General features: G+C 41.9%; 1 protein-coding gene across 1 annotated transcript in view; it reads left to right on the top strand.

The window, feature by feature from the left end:
* Positions 1 to 18,217, top strand: part of RFTN1 (raftlin, lipid raft linker 1) — a 488,302-nt gene that overhangs the window by 421,783 nt on the left and 48,302 nt on the right. The window lies entirely within an intron of this gene.

Here is an 18,217-nt window from a genome sequence, read left to right as displayed (position 1 = left end):
GGAGGGGAGGAAAGAGCAAGCGCCCCCCCCCCCCCTCCTGAACCATACCAGGCCACATGCCCTCAACATGGGGGGTGCTTTGGGGCAGGGGGGGCTCTGCACCAGTATAACAATTCAAGTGGGAACATTAAGATAACTACAAAAGCAAATGAGTACTAAATGATACAAGACAAAAACTGAGATTTAAGTCTTTTTTTTTTTCAAATTTAGGAACATTTCCAGGAAGGAAAATCTATTTCAGGGACAAATCTTATTGTCTTTTCCCTGGACATGAGGGGCAGATGGCAATTATAGTTTGACCCCAGTGTGGACCAAGCACCGAAGAGCTGTGCACTACATTTGTCCTTTAATGTAACCTCAAATTGTCTCAGAAATAGTTCCATACGAAATAATTTGCATACATTACTTGGAATGTAGGTCATAAACTTAAAGCATGAAAGATATCTTAATCAATTAGATCAGCGTTGTTCCACCTTTTTTCATGGTGCTGTTCACATCCGATGTTTACCAGCTCTGATAAAGGAAATTGCAGCATAATGAAAGGCGGAAAAAATGACTTCTATTTATCCCACAATCTACTGACCAGCTCTGATTTTAAAGACATTCATATCTTCCCAGCTATTAACATCCAAAGAAGTGACTTTGAAGCAATTGGTCACACAGTCAATTATATTTGTACACTGATACTGCTTTCTATGTTGTTCTTATTCTTTGCTGTATGCAGATATACTTACACAGGCAACCGGGGGACGGTAAAAGCAGATTGTTGAACAGCGGCCCAACTGCCCACCCAAGCAAAGCAATGCAGCCATTCAGGGCTGTACCCATGCTGCTGCTGTGGCAAAAGTTAAAAAGCATGTCGCATTTGGCAGGCAATACCACTTCTGAATGCGACCATTTAGGTGGTGCAGTATTTTTAGGCTTCATTTAAACAGAGCATTTTAATCGATGCTCTGTGCAGGGCCATGTTTTATTGCCATGGGGATGCTCGAGTGTTCCATGCATCCCTGTGCTGGAAGTTCCATTGCTGTCTATTGAGATACGGACACAGACACCACTTCCAATATGACATCTGTGCAGGTGCATGTGCATGGCCGTGAATGCACCCTGCATCCCAGTTGACAACAATGAGACTGCTGGCATGGGGATGCATGCTACATCTGTGCATCCCTGTGCTGGTCTACATGGCCCTGTACAGAGCATGAAAAAACACCTTTGAATAAGGCTTCGTACACACTATGGCGTTCCAGATCGCGGGCGGAATTGCTGCAATTCTGAATTGGCGCAAATTGCAGGACGCCCTTGCTGCAATTGTCGCCTGATTACTTGCAGTAAAATCGCACAAACAGAATCGAGCCCAAAAGAATTGAGTGCCATTGAAAAAATTCCGGATTTGAGTGCCATTGAAAATAACGGGGATCGCAAGGGAGCCCTGCGATTTGCGGCGATTCTGAATCACAGGCAGAATCGTGGTGATTCCGTCTGCAATCCGGTGTGAGTGGAGCCTAAATGAAAGTTTAGGTCCTAACGAAATCTGTCTAGAAAAAAAAAAGAAAACAGCCGAAGTACCAACACATGCCTACAGCAAACCCCAAAACCCTGAAAGCTACATCCCCAGGCTGCTGACAGTCAAAGCTTTCCTGTGCTTTGTTGCCTGCAATTGGCTGGTAATCCAGCTTATTTTAGTGATAGGCCAATAGGAATTTGAGGAGGTGAAAGCTAGCGGAAAACTCTGGTATTACATAGAAGTTTTGGATCTTCTCCTGTTAGAAAGGCCAAAGATATGGCTTTAGAGAAATTGTCTTAACTACTTTAATACCAGGCACTTTCACCCGCTTCCTGAACAGGCCATTTTTCAGCTTTCAGGGCTGTCTCACTTTGAATGACAATTGCGCAGTCATGCAACACTATACCGATATGACATTTTTATCATTTTTTTCACATAGAACTATCTTTTGGTGGTATTTAATCACCTAAATAAACAAAAAAAAATGACATTTTTCCCCAAATGACCCCTTTTTTGGAAAGTTGGCAGTCTATAGTATTTGGTAAGAGACATGGCAAGTTTTTTGAAGCTGTCATTTTTTGGAAAATGAAAAGATTAAAACAAAAAATGTTTTTTTTTTACATTTTGTTTTTACATACTGTCACCAGAGCAGTACAGCGTCATCATATAGCCGGAGTGGCGGGGATCAGAAACAGTGATTAGTGACAGCATGAAAAAAAAAAGATATAATAATAATTATATGAATTTAATCTTATATTTTCTTTTAATCTTATGTTTCTTTTTTATAATTTTTTTTTTTTACACACGTGACCAGAGCAATACAGTGTTACCTTAGAAACACTATACTACTCTGGGGAGGTGATCAGAATTATACAGAAATAGTTATAAGAAATATTTTTTTCTGAATAATCTATTAATCCAGCCTGGGTTCACACTGGTGCGTGCAGAATACCGCATGTGATTCGCACAGGAATCACACTGCATTCCTGTGCATATCACGTGCGATGTCTGTGCAGTGCGATTTGGGCCATACATTTTGTGTAGTTCAAATCACATCGCATCCACCACCAAAGTGGTGCAGGACCCTTTTTTTTTTTTTAGCACCTGAATCACATCACATGGATATTCACACCGATGCAATGTGATTCTGGAAAACGCACTGCGATTTTCAATCTGTTTCGGGTGTAGTTAATCTAATATTGACACCTGCAGCAGATCGCATGGACGCCATGCAATTGCAATGCAGCGCTATGCAATGCAGGGAAAATGCAGCAAATCTTGTGCGAATCAGTGTGAACCAGGGCTCAGTGTTTACTATTGTTAATATCTGTGATTGGATAGCTTCCCTTCATGCCATTTATTGTGTACTATTGTGTTGATCTCTGTGATTGGTCATAGTGATCACATGGTACAGACGGGCTGGGATTGGCCCTGTCTGTACCATGTGATCACTATGACCAATCACAGAGATCAACACAATAGTACACAATAAATGGCATGAAGGGAAGCTATCCATTGTGTACAATTGTCAAGTAATCTGCTGTGATTAGTCACAGCGATCACAAGGGTTGGTACACTGATCTGTCATCCCCCATGTCCAGTGGGGGGGATGCAGGACATGTTCTGGGTAGGACATCATATGACATCCACTCAGAACGAGAAAGCTTCCGCTTGGCTGTGATCTGACTTTAGGCCGGGCAGGAAGGTGCTAAACAAAACTGCAGCAGGTATGCATTTTACATCTGTAGCTTTCTTTTGTGTGTGTTTCTTTTTATTGACAGAGTTACTTTTCATTCATTTATTTATTCACTGTTTAGGCAGAAAGCCAGTCAAAAATAACATGATAAAAATGAAGCGCCTATTAAAAGATTAAATAACAAAACAAACGTTTGCTGCTGCAGTGCTGTTTCTCTGCTGCTAGATGTCCTCTGTCTCATGGTCAGCATCATTCAACCCACTTCCTCTGAGCCAAGGTCATCCTGAACCCTCCCCAGCCTGTGATTGGATAGTGAAAGGAGAAGCAGCAAAGTATTGCGCTCATCTGCCTCTCACCTTGTTTTCTCCAGCTGATTTGTCCGGCTTTTTTCTTTTACAATCCATCCCTCCTGTACAGGGACTGCAAGAAGCTAATACCAAACCACATTCAGATACTTAAACTACTTGCATTTAAAACATACATTTATCAAGGTATTAATAATTATAGAGCATTTATTTCTGTGTTTTATATCTGCCTAGAGCTCAGTTCTAAGGTAGTTTATTTGAAAGCATTGTCCACACAATAAGGAAAATTAGCTAGTAGGTGGAAGCTGGCATGTTAAACTATAACTGTACTTTTTACTGCAGCCTACTCAAAAAGCTTTTTACGGAAGAGAATTTCTGTTTCCAAAAACATAGCCTGGTCCAGTTTTTGCGTCCTTCTTAACTATAAACAAGCTATTCCTGGCCACCACTAGAGGGTGCTGTTGGAAAGAGGAAACAAGCTCTATGTCGAGCTAAATAAGCAATCCATTTTCCAGGGGCAGATTTTTCAGAGCATATTAGGGTATGCTCAGAGGCTGCAGGAACAAATACAAAAATATAAAACATTTTTTAGGTAAAAGTACAAATATACGTTTAAGCACACACTTATTTGTACTTCATTTTGGGACTCTAGGTTTGCCAACTGAACTTCCAGGATTTCCTTTCCTATAACATGAGGGTTAATTCCTGGACAGGATATAGGTGTGTGCAGCCTATAGCATTAGGGAGTGTACAACAAAGCCCAAAGCCGCAGCAAATAGTGGGTGTGGTCCAATTGCGCTTACAGTGGGAGGGGCTTAAAGGTATGTGGTTAAATAAAACAAAAGCCTTCCTGTATCCCGAAACTATACTTCTGGTCCTCCCTCCCCCTAGCAGGGTGCTTTCACACTTATGTGGTGCAGTTTTCTCACACAATGGGTGCAGTGCAGTGTACCCACAGTTTTCGTGTGGGTTAGCTGCAGTTTGTCATAGATTTCTATTATTTCTTACGGTTTTGGTGCGCTTTCTGAAATGAAAAAAAAAATGAAAAGCATAGTTTTGGTACGCTTTCAGAAAGTGCATCAAAACTGTGGGACATAATAGAAGTCTATTGTAAAGCATAGCTAATCTACATGAAAACTGCGGGTACACTGCGCTGCAGCCATGGTGTGGGAAAACTTCACTACATTAGTCTGAAAGCCAATCTGACTGTTACTACTGACCTCTGAACTCTTCGTTGACAACTGACCCTGGAACTCGGCTTCACTTTACTACTGACCACTGAGTCACTTCTGAACCCTGCGTCACTTACTACAGAGTTCAAAGGTCAGTGCTAAGTGATGCATAGGTCAGAGGTCAAAGCTAATTGAGGCAGAGTTTAGAGGTCAGTGCTAAGTGATGCAGTGTTTAGTACTAATTGAGGCAGAGTTTAGATGTCAGTACTAAGTAATGGAGAGTTCACAGGTCAGTACTAAGTGACGGAGAGTTCAGAGGTCAGTACTAAGGGATGGAGAGTTCAGAGGTCAGTACTAAGTGATGGAGAGTTTAGAGGTCAGTACTAAGTGATGGAGAGTTTAGAGGTCAGTACTAAGTGATGGAGAGTTCAGAGGTCAGTACTAAGTGATGGAGAGTTCAGAGGTCAGTACTAAGTGATGGAGAGTTCAGAGGTCAGTACTAAGTGATGGAGAGTTCAGAGGTCAGTACTAAGTGAATCAATCAGAGGTCAGTACTAAGTGAGGCAGATGTCAAAGCTAAGTGAGGTAGAGTTCAGAGGTCAGTGCTATATGAGGCAGAGTTTAGAGGTCAGTGTTAAGTGATGGAGAATTCAGAGGTCAGTCCTAAGTGAGGCAGAGGTCAGAGATAAATGAGGCAGAGGTCAGTGTTAAGTGAGGTGGAGTTCAGAGGTCAATACTAAGTGAGGCAGAGGACATAGCTAAGTGATGCAGAGGTCAGAGGTCAAAGCTAAGTGATGCAGAGGTCAGAGGTCAAAGCTAAGTGAGGCAGTGTTCAGTGCTAATTGAAGCAGAGTTCAGATGTCAGTGCTAAGTAATGGAGAATTCAGAGATCAGTGCTAAGTGAGGCAGAGGTCAAAGCTTAATGAGGCAGAGGTCAGTGCTAAGTGAGCCAGAGTTCAAAGGGCAATACTACATGAGGCAGAGGTCAGGGCTAGTGATGCAGAGGTCAAAGCTACATAAGGCAGGGTTTAGAGGTCAGTGCTAAGTGATTCTGAGTTCAGTGCTAATTGAGGAAGAATTCAGAGGTCAATGCTAAGTGAGGCGGGGTTCAGATGTCGGTGCTAACTGAGGTGGGGTTTAGAGGTCAGTGCTAAGTGAGGGGGGGCTCAGAGGTCAGTGCTAAGTGAGGCAGGGTTCAGATAACAGTGCTAAGTAAGGCAGGGTTCAGAGGTCAGTGCTAGGTGACTCATAGCCCCACCCATTCGACCAGGGAATAGGACAAAGGGGAGAAGAGCCAAAGCTGTACTACCCCGAGTACTGTGAAGAGTTCCAGGGAAAATAACAGAGTGAATCCTCCTTCTGTGTCTCCCTTACTGCTGTGCATGTTACAGGCAGCTACAGAGGAAACGCTGTTTGTTTATGTCAGGAAGGGGGCGGGTGCTAAAGGACAGCACGGCTTTTAACACCTGCCGCTTCCCGGTACAAAGCCAATCCATCTCAATCACAGCCATGCCTCCCTACTCTCTGTGCCGCCCTTTACTACCCACTCTCTCCCCGGAAAAAACAAGCATTGTTTCTTCTGTAGCTGCAGGGGAGACAGAGAAGATAGGAGCCGAGTGTCAAACAACTCTGTTATTTAGTTTAATTTGGGGGAACACCGGGATTTCATTGAATCTCGGTATGGTCCTGCCCAATCCAGGGCACTTGGGAAGTATGCACAGGGGGAGAGGATATAAGGGTGTGCCCAGGCACACCTGGCACACCCCCTGTACACACCTATGGTGATTGATATAACTGCTTTGGCACTTGTAAAATCTGACATTTCAAGTGTGCATTTAAAGCTTTATTAAAGTAGAGCTAAAGGCAAAACTTTTTTCTTTTTCATTTTGCAAAGAGTAAGGGAGGGTTATAACTCCTATAAGGTTTATTTTTTGCCATCTGTGTTAATAAATAACTTACAAGTCCCATCTGCCACCACGGCAGCTTGACTTGTAGCTCTCAATGGAATATGAGTGCGATTATCAGCGCACACATAGCCCACTGAATATTCTTCCAGCTCTTCCAACTGAAAGTCTGCAGAAAGGTACGGACAGAGAAACATTAAACTAAAACCTAGGCAGAAATAAACAACACAAATAATGCAGCTCTTTATTTATACATCACTAAATGCATGTGTTTAAATGTTAATACTGTACGTACAGGCTGGGAGAGAGAAGAAAGGTCTGAAGCACAATCAGGTGTTCTGCATGCAAATGTGCCAACAAGGGGCATGCTGATATTAGGAGAGAGCAGAGTCAGCAGAAAGGTGACCTTATCAGTCCGGTGCTGCTCTTACACTATCCAATCACGAGGCTGAGGGTGGAGAGGGGACACCAGTCTATTATTTCTACACTGCACTTCTCTAACTGCAAAAGAGAAAGTGGTGTCATCCACCTAGTTGTTCTGTGTGGCAGGGCTGTGTACATTTTGGGACTTGATGGACAGTAATACAAATTCTTAGGCAGTTAAAGGCTAAGGTCACCCCTTTTTTTTTGTTATAAATTCCAGCTTCCCTATGTACCAGTATACTATTAAAGCGAAACTAAAATCTCCAGACTTACCTGTCCAGTGGTCTCGACAACTTCCTCTCTATGACAGTCTTCGGGCCTCTTCATTGGCTGGCAGGGGATGATGAGACTTGGAGACCTGCCTAGCACTGTAAGCTGAGCTGCACATGCTCAGCTTAGTTTGCAGTGCCAGAGGAGATGGCGAGCGGGCAAGAAGGGGCATTTTATTACGAAGAGATTGTACACATCAGTTCAATAAAAGCCTGCCTGCTCACAGGTTTTTACAGGGGGACTTTAGTTCTGCTTTAAAATACCTCTGTTGCAGAAAAAAAGCTTTCTCTATATTCTAGAGCAGACATAAATAACTTCAGCCTCCAGTGTCTCCTGTAGAAAACTCCTCCATTACTTGGAATTTGTTCTGGTATTTGGGATGGGAAAACCATTAATAGGACGTACTTCAACAGCTGACCTCATTTCCACACACCCTGCACATGTCCCCCCTCCAGGAGATTGTTTCCACCCACCCCTGTAGTCACATACTTTTCCAATGCAGGCAATATCAGTGAACACCATTCTACCTGAATACACAGCCAGTATCTTCCTCTGCTGATCGATTAACTTCTTCTTGCATAGATCATTTATTTGGCAGAGTGTGCAGGAGCTGAGTGATCAAATAACAGCCTGCAAAAACAGGAGAAATGTGCCCCTGGAAGTCTGAAAAGCTCACCATACACTACAAAGTCTGACTGTACAATCTACCATCAACTATGTAGTACAAGAGCCTGTCTGATTGCATACATAGTGATTGGATAGATCTATAGATATGTGTGTCCTCCTATTATAAAGTCTTTGTAAATCTAAAGGAGATTATACAGAGATTGTAAAATCATATTGTATAGTGTATGACCACATTTATATACCTAAAATGACCTAGACTTGCTTTTGATGCCATCATTTGTTAATGTCACCCAAATGCAGAAGAAAACACACATTTTGAGGCATGCAAATTGTGCAACAAACTCTGCAAAACACACAGTAAAAAACGTACAAATTGCAATGCACCAAAATGCCCCATGAGCAACTTTGCCGCATATGTTGTGCCCAATGTGTGTTGTGGGAAAACAGGCCGAAAAACATGTGCTCCTATAACACTAGATGTGCATGGGCCTGACAGTGAAATTGGTGTGGTTACACAAGAACAATGACAGCTGAGCATTTCCACCCACACCCTCCCATGTACTTGGCCATACACTGTGCAATCTGATTGTTCAACCCCTGTACAATTTTCTTTAGATTTACCAAAGTTATGGAATAGGATGACCCACCTGAACCATCTATTCAATTTGTATCAATTCAGGCAGGCCCTTGCACTATATAGCAGATGGTAGATTTAAAGAAGATTGCAAAATCAGATTGTACCGTGTATGGCCATTTTAAAGGAAGATGTAGGGGAAAGTGGGTGGAAATAAAAAAGAGGTGGTGTAGTAATGAGGGAGGTGTGGTCCAGAATGGTAAACATGCCCTATTCTATGATGCAGTAAAGCAATGTGTGATGGAATATGAAGTTTCCTGCATTGTCACATGATGCCACAGGAAGTGATGGGCTTAGAATGCATTTTTCAACAGAACACAGAGGTGCAGAGTGAAGGCTGCCATGGACTAGGTAAGTGAGAGATAAGTACATTGGGATGGCTTGGGCAAAGCCATTAGAGAAGGCTTCTAGTTATTATGAAAAGAGAAATTCTGTCTGAAAAGGTGAACTAAGGTGAAGCTTAACAACTCATATATATATATATATATATATATATATACAGTATATCCACTCACCAGCCACTTTGTTAGGTACACCTGTTCAATTGCTTGGTAACACAAATTGCTAATCAACCAATCACCTGGCAACAACTCAATGCCTTTAGGCATCTATATGTGGTAAAGATGACTTGCTAAAGTTCAACCGAGCATCAGAATGGGGAAGAAAGGGGATTTAAGTGACTTTGAACGTGGCATGTTTGTTGGTGCCAGATGGGCTGGTCTGAGCACTTCAAAAACTTCTGATTTACTGGGATTTTCACGCACAACCATCTCTAGGGTTTACAGAGAATGGTCCGCAAAAGAGAAAATATCCAGTGAGCAGCAGTTATGTGGACAAAAAAGCCTTGTCGATGTCAGAGGTCAGAGAAGAATGGGCAGATTGGTTTAAGATGATAGAAAGGCAAAAGTAACTCACATAACCACTCATTACAACCAAGGTATGCAGAATACCATCTCTGAATGCACAACACATTAAACTTTGAAGCCGATGGGCTACAGCAGCAGAAGATGACACTGGGTGCCACTCTTGCCAACTAAGGACAGGAAACCTGAGGTTACAATTCACACAGGCTCACCAAAATTGGGCAATAGAAGACTGGAAAAATGTTGCCTGGTCTGATGAGCCTTGATTTCAGCTGCGACATTCGGATGGTAGGGTCAGAATTTGGCGTAAACAAGTTGAAAGCATGAATCCGTCCTGCTTTGTATTAACGGTTTCTTGGCTGGTGGTGTAATGGTGTGGGGGATATTTTCTTGGCACACTTTGGGCCCCTTATTTCCAACCAAGCATCGTTTAAATGCCACGGCCTACCTGAGTATTGTTACTGACCATGTCCATCCCTTTATGACTACAGTGTACCCATCTTCTTATGGCGCTACTTGCAGCAGGATAATGCACCATGTCACAAAGCTCAAATCATCTCAAACTGGTTTCTTGAACATAACAATGAGGTCACTGTACTTCAATGGCCTCAGATCAAAAGTCAACAGATCTCAATCCAATAGAGCACCTTTGGGATGTGGTGGAATGGATGTGCAGCCGTCACATCTGCAGCAACTGTGTGATGCTATGATGTCAATATGGAGCAAAATCTCTGAGGAATGTTTCCATCACCTTGTTGAATCTTTGCCATGAAGAATTAAGGCAACTCTGAAGGCAAAAGGGGGCCCTGAAGGCAAAAGGGGGTCCAACCTGGTACTAGCAAGGTATACCTAATAAAGTGGTCAATGAGGATAGATAGATAGACAGACAGACAGACAGACAGACAGACAGACAGACAGACAGACAGATAGATAGATAGATAGATAGATAGATAGATAGATAGATAGATAGATAGATAGATAGATAGATAGATAGATAGATAGATAGATAGATAGATAGATAGATAGATAGATAGATAGATAGATAGATAGATAGATAGATAGATAGATAGATAGATAGCTGTTTGACTATAGTTAGGCTTTGCAAGAAAGTATATTAACATCAAAAAGTTTGGCATTGAGTTGTATTATATATCTTGTTTAGAAAAAAAATATTTTGCACTGCAGAGTTGTCAGGTTGGAAAGAAATGTATATATAAAATGATTTTATGTTCTTCTCATATTGATGACGTTGTGTGGTTCAATAAATAGGAACACAAGAGATGCTGTCATAAAACTTGCAAGACAAGAGCTGCAAGGCACCTGCAGTGTTTCCTGTTCATCCGGTGTAAGTCTGAGCAGACACCACACAGGCTGCTCCGCCTGTAATTCTCAGCTGTTACAATGAAGAGACGGAGATGTCTATATATTGTTTTTGTCATTTCAGCTGACTGCATCAAGACAGACACTGAAAATATGTTTTGGCACATCATTTTGCTATTCCTGATACGCAGGTGTTTTTAGTGTGTTGGCCATTACAAACTCAAAAAGCTATTAGAATGTGTCAGAATTATGATGAGCATAAAGGTGAACAACACAATCATTCTACAAAATAAGATTTCCTTTAAATCAGATGGAGAAGATTTTACAGTTAGCCTTCTGTAAAAAAAAAAAAAAAGATTACACAGAAAAAATAGTGTTATCCATTTCAGTTAATGTTTTATTTTCTAAGCAAAAAAACGTAAAACCTCAAAAAGAGGCCTGTTTATAAAGATGATAAATTTCACCGTGCTTCCTTTAAAAAAAATCAGGAGAAAAAAAGTGTTATTTGCTGTAAAGCTGCGGCTTGCAGCATGGGGTCCGGTGCGTCCCTATTCACCACATCAGGGGTGAATCAGGTCCGAATTTTTGCCTGAATTCGGACCTGAAACTCAGCCAAAAAGCACAGGACCCTCCTGCAATGCACTTAAAGCGGAGTTCCACCCAGTGAACTTTTTTTTTAATAAAAATACCCCCGGGACAGTCAGGGCTAGTGCATTCCACAATGACTAGCCTCTGATCTGTCCCGGGTTGCACTTACCTTTTAGAAGAAATACTTACCTTGAAAATGTATTCTCCAGCGCTGCCATCTCAGGTGTGGGCAGCTTGAAGCCAGCGCGATCCTCTTCAGTGTCTTCTTCCGTCTTCTTCGGTCCCACGATGCACTGCACTGGCCCCGCCGTCACTTCCGGTGCCGCAGCGTCATCCCTGCACAGCTTCTGGGCATGCCTAGAAGCTGTTTTGCAAGGTATGACGGCGCCTGCACCGGAACTGACGTCGGGGCCGGTGCAGGCGCATTGATTCCTGGGAGCGATGACGTTCAGCTCCCAGAAATCATTGCATGCCAGGAAGTGACAACTCGCCGCGGCCGCCGAGGGGAGGAAGAAGGAAGTAAGGTAAGTATATTTTCTTCTAAACGAGGTAAGTAAAAAAAAAAAAAAAAATTGCGATTATCCATTTGTTTTTCAGGTGACCCGGAGCGAGAAGATGGAGGTAAGTTTAATTTTAGGGTGGAACTCCACTTTAAATAAAAAAGCCGCCAATCTGTACCTAACATATTTATCGGCGTAAGACACGCCCTGGCGTAAAACACGCACCTTTATTTTAAGAAGGAAGTTTCAGGAAAGAAACATTATAAACAATTTAAAATAACAGTACACAGCCCCTTTCATTATACACCCCCCCTTTACATTACACAGTTCCCCCCATGCACAGTAGGACACAGCAGCTTTGAATTTGGAGGTGGTGTCAAGAGTCATACATTCCACTGTCTCCATACCAGTACCTCTACACCCAGTACTTCCCAGCTGAGCTCTTACATTTTGTATTGTATTTGTGGGACTTGGGAGGGATTTGAGGTGTGTTGGAGATGAATTGGGTTGTACGTTGGAGAGTAACTTTTTCTCCCTTTCTCCAGCCCCCTTTACACTGCACAGCCCACATGCACAGCCCTGCCAGGGTACTCTAAAGTAAAAAAAAAAAAAAATCACTGCCAGCCCCTTTTCATAGATGCTTCCTACATTGTGTCAGTGTTTTAGTAAACCGATGCCTCTAAATACCATGTTAGCGCCGTTTTTTCATAGCCAATCATGTGACCGTTCTCCTCTGACGTTTAATGGCCAGTCATGTGATCGCTCTCCTCCACCAATCTGAAGATACACTCAGAGGAGGAGGAAAGGGAGGAGGAGAGCGGCCAGAAAGAAGAAAGCTTGCAAGGTATTTAGAGGCACTGTTTTTCAATGACAGTGATATAAAGTAGGAAGGATCCATAAAAAAGGGGCTGGCGGTGATTTTTTCTCAACTGCAGAGTACGCCGGCAGGGTTGTCCCAGGAGAGGCGGGGCGGCCAGCCTGACACCCCTCCTCCAGACCGCCGGTCCCTGCCCCCCCACGTTGTTAAAAAAAATATTGGCGTATAACACGCACCCATTGTTTGCATTATTTTTTCAGGGGAAAAGGTGCGTGTTATACGCCGATAAATGCGGTATATCAGAGCGTCTCCCGGCGATCACATGACTCCTCGGCTCTCTCTCTGATCTCCTCCCTGACTGACGTCAGTGGGAGTGCTCGGCCCCGCCCGCTATGGCTGTCAGCCGGATAGAGGAGAGAGACGAGGAGTCACGCGAGCACCGGGAGACGCTCTGATATAGGTACAGACTGGCAGCTTTTTTATTTAACACAGACACAGAGGCACGTTTTGTTACAGAAGGGATGGGATGTTTTTATTGTGTTGACTTAACAACCATTTAAGCACATATAAAAGACACAAACTGATGCAGCTCTGTAATCATTAATACTGCATTAAATGTGTTTTTTTTATGCAAAGAATGTAAGTACCTGAATCTGACTTAAAGCAGAGCTCTACTCATAAACAGAAGTTTTGCATTAAGGAATCCCCCCCCCCCCCCCGCTCCTGTTTGTGAAAAGGAGCTTTTTGGGGATTTTGACAGATACCTGCTCCCACTTCCGCTCCGACCACCTAGGCGATTAGAAGTTGAGGTTTTCTTTCCCTCTCTCCCCTCCCCCTGTTGACTGCAGAGTGAATCTGAATGGGAGTGACTTTTTCATTATTAATCAGCTGATGCACTTGCAGTGTTTTAATCAGGAAAGTGGCAGTGTCTGCATCCCTTTAGAAGCGATAAACCCTTTGTGAGTATCTCACCAAAAATGAAATTTTTGTTGCAGAGGATGCCTAAAATCTGACTTGGATCTTAGTGCAGAGTTCTGAGGAAATCAGTAAGCCAGTCATATAAGCAGGTGGGGTGTTCCATACAGCCTCTAGGTTTCCACCTTGCATTACAGAAAATTACACTTGAAAATACATGGAAAACGCATGAGTCGTTAGAGTCAGTTCAATTCTCCTTTACGAATAAAGCTTACTGATGTTTGAAAACATGTAAGAAAAAGTGCCTGTGAAAGCATAATGCAGCACGTCATGTCAATGCATGGTTATTTTAGGGTTCAATGACATCAGTGTTTCATGTGGTATTATTCCTGCATAAAATGTGTATGCGTACTTGTGTACATCTCTTCAAGCATCACATACATGTAGTAAAGACTGTGAAAAATGTGCTATAAATTGTTGAGTTGTTCGATTTGTTTTGTGAGCACATCAATGCTGAAGCATTCACACCTTTTGGTTGACCTATGGTTAATTAGGCCCAGTGTAATAAACAGGAACATACCAACAAAAATTACATACCTAATATAAAAATATGAAAAGATTAGATACCTTTTAGAACTAGTTAAAATTGCTCTACAAAGAACATTTCACTGGAATATTTTCTCTAAAATATATGTGCAAAGTGCCAGAAATTCTGGAAAAAAGTTGCTGAATTATGAATAGCTAAAAGGTCAAGATTGGCATGCTCAATGAATACAATAAAGATCACAAATTGTAGGCTTACTCTAATACTTTCATGGACAAAGTGGGTTTGATTTATTAAAACTGGAGAGTGCAAAATCTGGTGCAGCTGTGCACGGTAGCCAATCTTATACTTCATTATACTATTCAATTAAAGGATTTGTAAAGTCAGAAGGTTTTTCTTATCCTAATGCGTGCTATGCATTAAGATAAAAAGCCTTCTGTGTGTAGCAGCCTCCCCAGCAGCCGCTAATACTTACCTGAGCCCCATCTCTGTCCGGGGATGTCCACAAATCCCTCAGCTGTCTGGGACTCTCCCTCCTGATTGGCTGAGACACAGCAGCAGCGCCATTGGCTCCCATGGCTGTCAATCAAAGTCAGTTAGCCAATCAGGAGAGAGACGGGGTGGTGCCGAACTGCAGCTCCATGTCTGAATGGACACACGGAGCTGCACCTTGGCTCGGGTGCCCACATAGCAAGCTGCTTGCTGTGGAGGCACTCGACAGGGGGGAGGGGCTAGGAGAAACAAAGCGGGATCTGAGATGAGGAGGATCCATGCTGCCCTGTGCAAAACCGCTGCACAGGGCAGGTAAGTAAAACATGTTTGTTATTTGAAATAAAAAAAAAAAAAGAATTTCCAATCACTTTAAACTTTGACAATAAAACCTGGAAGCTAATTGATTTCTATGCACAGCTGTACCAGATGTTGCACCCTCCAGTTTTAGTAAATCGGCCCCTGTTTGAATATCAGGTCTCATTCACAGACATTGGATATTATGTTATTGTTGTCCATAGGAACCAGTAAGCTTTCCACTTTCATTTTTCTACTATAGGATACATAGCTAGGCTGACAGAAAAAGCTCAAGTCCATTAACTTCAACAAGTAGAAAAATTAATAAATATATCAAAAACCCGTATATACATATAGAAACCCATATCCACTAGGTTGAAAAATAAAAAGCAAATGGGTCAGTTTCTCATTTTGGATCATCTGCTAGTAAACGAGAGATTACATGACTTATTCCGATATTCTCCAGATGTCACAGATTGGCAGTTGATGGCAGATGTAAACATGAATGTGAGTAGAATATTGTGTGGTTGACTAGAATCAATTTGTTCCATTTAGAAACTCAGCTAAAAACTAGAGAACAAAAGTCTGTTTTAGAGCAACCAATCAAGTGTTAGGTTATGTTTTTTTTTTTTTTTTATAACGATCGGGCACATCACCCAGATGTGTTTAGTCAAGAATTCCGGCTAGCAGGGCTTGACACATCTGGCTTATGTGCCCAATTGTTATAGATTATGGAATTACAAGAGCTGCTCCCCTCCAACTATAAAAAAAGGGACAGGAACACCTTTTCTAGGCTTAATGTCTGTATTATTGTGCAATAAATTTCCATAAATTTTGGAGCTTTTTGGTGATTTTGACAGGTATGCGTTCCCACTTCTGCTGCAACCACCTAGGCGATCAGAAGCGGAGGTTTTCCTTCCCCCTCCCCCTATTGTCTGCAGAGTGAATTTGAATGGGAGGGACTAATCAGGAAAGTGGCAGTGTCTGTATCCCTTTAGAAGCGATGAGCCCTTTGTGAGTATCTCACCAAAAATGAAATTTTTGTTGCAGAGGATGCCTAAATTCTGACTTGTATCTTAGGTGTCCATTTATGAAACCGAGATGAGCAGTGATCCTGATAATCGCAGCTCATCTCAGATCATTTTTGGTTTATGAAACAGAGATGATCGGGGGAGAACATGTTCCCTGATGATCATCTCCACACACCGAGAATCTGTCATTGACAGACACAGAATTGCCCAGTTTATGAAGCTGCTGATGTGCCCAATTGTTATTGATTATGGAATTACAAGAGCTGCTCCCCTCCAACAATACAAAAAAGGACAGGCACACCTTTTCTAGGCTGAATGTCTGCATTAATGTGCAATAAATTTCCATTAATTTTGGCAGGAGTATGACGTCATATGATGTCAGAGGATGGGGGTGTCACACTTGTTCAGATTGGTGGTTAGCTTATTTATATTTTGTCATGCCACTGTATGCACTTTTATCACATGCCTGACGAAGGGCTCCGAAACGTTGCACTTGTCCTTTTGTGATGCGATCTTTCTGCAATAAAAGCTTTGGACTGCATTTGAAGATCCATGGTGTGCTGGCAAATATGTACATTGATCCTCGATTTATCCAATATCCAGCTGGTAGTCGCTACAGTACCCACTACAGATGAGTCTTGTGATCCAGGAATGCATGTGATGGGAATAGACAAGACAAGGCTACCACCTGATTTTGCACTCTCCAGTTTTAGTAAAATAAACCCCATTGTGTTTTATTTATTAATGCACCATTTTATTACTAACTATTTGTATGTACAGAATCTCACAAAAGTGAGTACACCCCTCACATTTTTGTAATATTTTATTATATCTTTTGTTACCAGCGGTTTAGACATTATTGGCTGTGTGTTGAGTTATTTTGAGGGGACAGCAAATGTACACTGTTATACAAGCTGTACACTCACTACTTTACATTGTAGCAAAGTGTCATTTCTTCAGTGTTGTCACATTAAAAGATATAATAAAACATTTACAAAAATGTGAGGGGTGTACTCACTTTTGTGATATACTGTATATCACATTTTGCGGTTTTGTCCATTTAACAACTTGACCCCTGGAAAATCTACCCCCCTTCCTAAACAGGCCTTTTTTTGCATAGGGCTCTGCGACACAATTGCACGGTTAGGCGACACTGTACCCAAATAAAATTGATGTCCTTTTTTTCCCACAAATAGAGCTTTCTTTTAGTCGGATTTGATCACCGCTGCATTTTTTAGCGCTCTGAACTAAAAAAGACATACAATTTTGAAGAAAAAAAAAAACACAATATTTTTTACTTTCTGCTATAAAACATATGCAATAAAATATTTAAAAAATCGAACTTCTTCATAAATTTAGGCCGATATGTATTTTGCAACATATTTTTGATAAAAAAATCCTAATAAGCATATCTTGATTGGATTGCGCAACAGTTATTTCGCCTAAAAACTATATTTATTTAGTTTATTCTATATTTATTTGTTTACTATTAATGGCAGCGATCAGTGACTTATAGCAGGACTTCGATATTACAGCGGACAATCCGAAACTGACACTTTTGCCACTTTTTTGGGAATTAGTGACTCTAATACAGTAATCAGTACTAAAAATATGCACTGTCACTGTAATAATGACACTGGATGGGAAGGGGTTAAACATCAGGGGCGATCAAAGGGTTAAACGTGTGCCTAGCTGGTGTTATCTTACTGTGCGGGAGGTGCTTGTACTAGGGGAAGACATGGATCCATGTCCCTGCTTTGCAGGAACACAGGATCCATGTCTTCACTCCTGACAGAATGGAAATCTACCTTGTTTATGTAGGCCGACTAGCCTGTGTACCGAGTGATCGTCGGGTGGCAGCAGACATCCAGTCTGCGGTACCCACCCATCCGCTCCCTCTGTGAATAATTATAGTGGGAGTGAGCTGCCAGCAGCGCGCACTCGCGCCCCCCTACCCAGAAGTGCAGGATCACGTATATATATGTGATCCTATACACAGCAACCGCCCTGTAACAGTAAAATTGCTATAGGGCGCTCGCTTTGTGGTTAATTATTGTGAGAAGTATACACATTTAGCATTATGAGAATTAGCACTGCAGTCTTAACTATCTACAGTATACAGTATGTATAGATTTTGTATCGGAGTGTAAGGTGAGCTACTTTTTCTCAGTTTTGATAAGCTATTGGAAGTGCAATTTTTTTTTTAGTTTTTATTAAAGCAGACATTACAAAGTATAAAAACAATGGTCCATCCCTCTGTTCATGTCTTATTCCACACCTTGTTGTAGTATAACTATAAAGTGGGGTACACACTA

The sequence above is a fragment of the Pelophylax lessonae genome (genome assembly GCF_965119305.1).
Source record: "Pelophylax lessonae genome assembly, chromosome: 5".
Taxonomy (NCBI): domain Eukaryota; kingdom Metazoa; phylum Chordata; class Amphibia; order Anura; family Ranidae; genus Pelophylax; species Pelophylax lessonae.
This window is presented reverse-complemented; position numbering and strand designations above follow the sequence as displayed.